The sequence below is a fragment of the Triticum aestivum genome, chromosome 1D (genome assembly GCF_018294505.1).
Source record: "Triticum aestivum cultivar Chinese Spring chromosome 1D, IWGSC CS RefSeq v2.1, whole genome shotgun sequence".
In the NCBI taxonomy this organism is placed as follows: Eukaryota; Viridiplantae; Streptophyta; class Magnoliopsida; order Poales; family Poaceae; genus Triticum; species Triticum aestivum.
Window position 1 is genome coordinate 382,020,629 of NC_057796.1, and position 6,325 is coordinate 382,026,953.

Consider the following 6,325-nt stretch of genomic DNA (forward strand, 5'->3'; position numbering starts at 1 on the left):
GGCCGGCCCGCGGCCCGGTGCACGCGCGAGCTCCCGCCCTCCGACTACGAAATTTTTGGCCAAGACGACGCGCCTAACCAAAGCCGGCTCCCAGCTGCCGGCTTGTCAAGATAGGAAGCTGACCGAGCTTCTCGACTTCTACCCAACCTCGAAGCCCAATCAGCTTCGGGGACTACTGTCGGAGTAAATAGCCACGGGTAGCCTAACCGACTGCCCCTGGCTCTTCAGAAAATTATCAAGCCATTTGGACCTTCAAGCATTTCAAGCATTGGGCCGCCTTCCCTGGCCGGCTGCCTCTGAAGCCGACTCTCGGAAGGCGACCCAGCCTCAGCAACCTCCCCCCAGGATAACCATGGGGTGGCCGACTCCAGGAAGCCGGCCATAGAGGATGCCGACTTCCCAGAACCGGCCACGAAGAACGCCGACTCCAAGAAGCCGGCCAAGACCGCAACCACCAAAACTACACCCACATAACGATGACCAGACGGGGTGTGGCCACAGTGCGGCCCACTACCCCCAAAGCCCGAGGCAGGCATGGCCACAGGATGCCGTACGGGACGGCCATCTCCCGTCCGGCTCGGCACTGTAGCCATGCTGGCCTCAACGTCACCCACGACAGACGCCAGTACGGCCCACGGGCGGCGGGCCCCTTTAGCCAGAGAGAAAGGCGAAGGCGGCCCGGCCTCCCCCAGTCGGCCAAGGGCGTAGCCGGCCCCCAGAAGCCGGCTACCCCCTCCCTCGAAGCATGTGCCACATTAAGGAGACAAGACGAGGTAAGGCTACAGTGAGAGCCCTCGAGGCGGCACACTGTAGCCACGCTTGCCTCGACGAAGCCCTCGTCATCAGGGATGAGGCTACAGTAAGCAGCCGCCGACAAGACCCTAGGCGGTGGGGCCGGCCTGTCGACCAAGAGGCCGGCAGCCGGCGGGACCCACCAGTCAGCGGGCCCCAACGGCCGGCGGAGAAGCCGGCGAGCGTAGACACTGACGGCTGGGACCAGCGCCCAGCCGGATTACAATTGTACCCCCGGAGGGTAGGCCTATATAAACCCCCCGGGGCACCCATGCAAAGGGTTGGCTTCTTAGCATTACACACACCATAGAGAGAGAGAAGCAAGAGCTAGCCTTGTTCTTCTTCTCCCTTGAACCCAACAGCTCTAGGAGCATTTGTAGCTACTCTTTCTGATCTAGTGATCATGCGGAGACCCCGCAGAGCAGGACTAGGGGTGTTATCTCCTCGGAGAGCCCCGAACCTGGGTAAGATTCGCCGGTGTGCATGTCTTCGCCTCATCCCGTTTCCAGGCACCGGCGACGTCTTATTGGCACCCACTATGATAAGCCACCCGTTGGCATATGTCGCACCTACCACCCGACAATGTCAATCAGCAACTCCCTTCCTTGATCACCGGAGATGCAGCGCAGCGTGACATCGTTCGACCGTTTTCTGTATAACTTGCCGTCTTGGATACAGTATGCCGTTGCTTGCCGGGCCACGCGCTCCGCATCCTCTTCCTTCTCCGGCAGCGTCCCGTGCGTCAGGTACTCCTTGAATTCCTTGGTCCAGCATTCCTCCTGGGGCTCGAGCGCCAAGAGCAGCCGAGCTCCTGAGGTCGGGCCACAGGCTGGGGCTCCCGTGGCCGGAGGCTGTGGGAGCTCCTCCCGAGGCTGAGTCGTGCTTGAAAGAGGTGGCGTAGCTGATGGCTTGAAGAGCCGCTCCTCAAAGACACCGGGCTCTTGCGGTTGCCGCTTGGATGCTCTCCTGGCAATGTCGTCGGCTTCCTTGTTGGTGCCCCGGGGCACGTGCCGCAGCTCTAGGCCCGAGAACTGTTTTTCCATCTTGTGCACCTCCGCGAGGTAGGCCTCCATATGCTCGTCCTTCGGCTCGTACACCTTGTTGGAGAAGTTGACGAGGAGTTGCGAGTCGCCTCTGACGGTAAGGCACTTCACCCCTAGAGCTGCCGCAGCCTTCAGGCCAGCTATGAGGCCTTCGTATTCTGCGATATTGTTGGAGACCTTCTCGCCATGCTAAAAGCAGAGTTGCAGGGCGTAGTAGAGCTTGTCCTGAGTGGGCGAGATGAGCACTGCTCCAGCCCCATGCCCTGGTGCGCGAAGGCGCCATCGAAATACATGACCCAGCCGTCTGGGGCCTCGCTCCCTGGTGAGGTGGATCGGTCTTCGCCTTCCTCAAGTGTCGGGGCATCCGTCCATTCTGCCACAAAGTCAGCAAGCGCAGCCCCCTTGATGACCCTGGTAGTGCTGAACTCCAACTGGAATGCTTGCAACTCGATGTTCCACTCAGCGACCCTTCCGGCTGAGTTAGGGCTCCTAAGCACCCTCTCCAATGGGTAGGCTGAGACGACCTTGATGGGGTGGCCCTGGAAGTAGTGTCGCAGCTTGCGTGATGCCACCAAGAGTGCGAGCAGGAGTTTCCGGGGCATGGGGTAGCGTGCCCTCGCGTCCCGCAGTACGGTGCTGACGAAGTACACCGAGTGTTCGACGAGGGCTGGCACACTGTCGAGGCTCGGGTCCTGCGGAGATCGGGGCATATCCTGAGGTGGAGGGTTCCTGAGACCTGACTGTCCTCAGGAGCTTCTGCGATGTTGCCCTGCTGAGCTTGGTCTTCCATCGCTGATGCCTTTGTTGCGCCTTCGTGACCCTGCGCCACTTCAGCTCCGGCTTGGCGCAGCGCGCCCTTGGCTTGGCGCTCCTCCCGAACCACCACCAGCGCCGCGCTGGTGGAGTACGGGGTGGCGGCAAGGTAGAGTACTAGAGGCTCGAGAGGCCGTGGTGCCACCATCACCGGGGGCTGGAGTCGACAATCTGGTCGATGCGTGGGAGTGGGAACGGATCTTGGGGGCAGGCTTTGTTAAGGTTGGTGAAGTCGATGCACATCTGTTCCTTCCCGCCTTTCTTCGGCACTACGACGGGGTTCGCCAGCCATTCGGGATATCGAACTTCTCGAATGCCGCCTGCCGCCTCCAGCTTGCGTGTCTCTTGGACGATGAAGGCCTGCTTCTCAGTGGACTGCCGTCTTGCTCCCTGCTTCACGGGGCGTATGTTGGGGCATACCCTTAGATGATGCTGGATCACCTCCCTCGGGACCCCTACCAGCTGATTGGGCTCCCACGCGAATATCTCCTTGTTCGCGCGCAAGAACCTCACCAAGGCTTCTTCTTGTCCCGGGTCAAGGCCGGCTCCTATGGTAAAGGTGGCTCCTGAAGACCCGTCCTCGTTGATCGACACCTGCTTGGTTTCCGCCTTGTCTTGGGTGAACAACTTCTTCTTCTTGGTAGGCACGGCCTCCTTGGCCTAGGGGGTACCGGCGTCGGCGGGCTGTGCTGCTGCCGCGGTCTTGAAGGCGAGCCTGAGCGCCGTCACGGCCTCCTTAGTGTCCCCCTTGATGGTGAGGACGCCCTTGCTCCCTGGCATCTTCATGAGGTTGTAGGCCAGGTGAGTCCCCTCCATGAACTGAGCGTGAGCCAGGTACCGAGGATGGCATTGTACGGGAGACCGATGCGGACGATGTCGAAGTCCACCAGCTCGGTGCGGTAGTTGTCGCGTGTGTCGAAGGTGACAGGGAGGCGGATCTGCCCCAGAGAGTGGGCAGCTCCACCACCCACTCCCGAGAAGGGCTTGCTGAGGCTGAGCCGCTCGAGCGGCACGTGAAGAAGGCTGAAGGCTTCTACGGAGAGCAAGTTGAGGCCGGCACCGCCGTCGATGAGGGTCTTGGTAACGGCCACGTTGCAGATGGTGGGCGTGTAGAGCATTGGGAGCATTCCGGAGCCGGCGGTGGAGTCGGGGTGGTCTTCTGAGCCGAAGGTGAGGTTGGCCTCTGGCGCAGCCCAACCCGGCGGAGCCCCCGGGCGCTTGGAGGTGGCCCCGATCTGACGGAGGAAAGGCTTGACGTGGCGGTCTGAAGGTGGTGCTTGAGAGCCGCCCAGCAGGGTCGCGACTGCGTGGTGCGCCGGCACCGCGTAGCGAGCAGTGAAGAGGTCGCGGAGTTCCCCCCAGGAGTCCACCGTGGATCCCGGGAGGTTGAGCAGCCAGGCGCGCGGCTCGCCGGCAAGGGCCATGGGGAACCAGTTGGCCATGATCTTGTCGTTGCCTCCGACTTCGAGGACAGCCTCCTCATACGCCAGCAGGAACGGAGTCGTGTCTGCCGCGCCGTCGTAACGCGGCGGCATCTCTGGCTTGAACTTGGTCGGCCACCGCACTCGCCGTAGGGCGGGGGCCAGAGCTCGATACTCAGACGCCCCGCTGTCGATGTCGGCCGCAGAGGTGGATGGCGGGGCACCTGCCAAGGGGGCGAAGTGCGGCGGCGCGGGGCGCAGGTTGGTGGAGTGGAGCTCTGGTGGACCCCTACCTGGCGCGCCAAATGTCGGATGTGGGGTTTCGGCAAACTCTTAAGATTCGAACACTGGGGTGCGCGCGAAGTCTTTATCTCCCAGTGATCTACGCCCTAGCTCGCTAAGATCTCGCGGACGAACTCGACGAACTCGCAACACAAAGAGACACGAGATTTATACTGGTTCGGGCCACCGTTGTGGTGTAATACCCTACTCTAGTGTGGTGGTGGTGGATTGCCTCTTGGGCTGATGAAGAACAACACAAGGGAGAGAACAGCCTCCTGAGGTTGAAGTGTTCTTGTGCTTGGTGACTTCGCAGGTGAGAGCTGGATGAACTGCTCCATCCCCCTACTGTGGTGGCTAGCTCTACTTATATAGGCCCTGGTCCTCTTCCCAAATATTGAGCGGGAAGGGAGCGAACAACGGCGGGCAAATTTGAAGCGGGACAGCTAGTACAAGCTATCCTGACAAAAGTGGTCTTCGCCTGCGAAAAGCTCAGGTGATGACGCCGTCTTGGGCTCCACGATGACCTCCGTCTTGTCGTCCTTCTGGTCTTGGTCTCGTTGCACCGATATGGCAACCTTTGCCTGATCCCCCGGTACTCCTCGCATGCGCTGGCTTCCTTAGCACCAAAGAGGAAACAAGGACGCTGCGCGCGCTGGTGCCCGTCTGGCGCCCGCCAGGCGTCGATCGTCATGGCTCATGTCACGAGAGCCTCGTGAGGTTTGCCCCGCCTTGATATCTCCGCTCCTCGTGAGCCTGCCTGACTAGGCCACTCCTGAGGAGGTCTTGCGTTGTCCGCCTCGCAAGGGTCTTGGATGCCTTGTTGATGAAGATGGGACGTACGGCCTGCTGGCTTAACCACGCCGCGGGCCGCAGGCAGGCAAGTCTGGGGACCCCCGTTCCCAGAACGCCGATACCTGCCGGGGCTTGCGGGGCCTGAATCACCCCGCCAACCGCGCAAGTATGACCCACGTCGTCAATCAATGCGGTGTCAAGCCGCAAGGTGATTAAGTGGCAACATTGGCCACATGGCAGCCATCTCCTACAGAAGAAACCCACAGGCGACACCCGTCCAGTGACGTGTCAAGAGAACAGATGCAGAGCTGGCGAGATAAGCCCGACATGCCTTGCCGGGCAGCTAGTGATGTGACACTGAGCGGTGCATTTAATGCACCCTGCCAGCCCGCAGAGTTAGGTATGATAGCATTGTTTGCTATCATATCAGTGGTAATGACTATTTTGCCACCGTGGTGACCCCTTAATCTATAAAAGGAGGCCCATGGCATTCGTAGGAGGGGGTTAGAGGGTTGGAAACTTGACAAACCCAAGCCACCATACGCTTGTGGTCACCGTAGCCCTTGCCGGGCAAGTGTACCACGCACCACCACGTTCATTTCCACCATCAATCCACCAAAGCAGGAGTAGGGTCTTACGCCTCGCGGCGGCCCAAACCTGGGTAAATTGCTTGTGTGATCTGTGCCGTGCTCTGGTCTGATCTTTGTGCAACGCAACGTCCCCCGCCGAACCAGCAAGGGGCCACCCGGTCCCATAGGTGGCCGCGGATATCCCGCGACATCTTTGGCGCGCCAGGTAGGGGGCTCGCTTGTGCGAACCTGAAAGCGTGCGCAGCGCATCATCTTCATGGCCATCTTCATCTTCGACAACGCCATCGACCATGGCGCCCAAGAAGAAGACGTCCGGCCCTTCGGCCCAGCCATCTACCTCGAAGGCTCCGCCGCCCGCGGCCTCAGATGCCGCGGGGGATGCGGGGACAAGTGAGGAAGAGCGCTGTTGGGGGCATGGCAGGAGCAGGTGCTGCCATCGCCACTCCCCCTGCGGCCGACACGGGGGCTGAAGGCGTCGGAGGAGAACAACTTCAGCAGCGTTTCGACGGTCAAGCTCCACAAGGTGCGGACAGGAGGGTGACTCCGCTTACATCCCCTCCTCCCACCGGCGGGCGCAGCCACAGCAACGGCG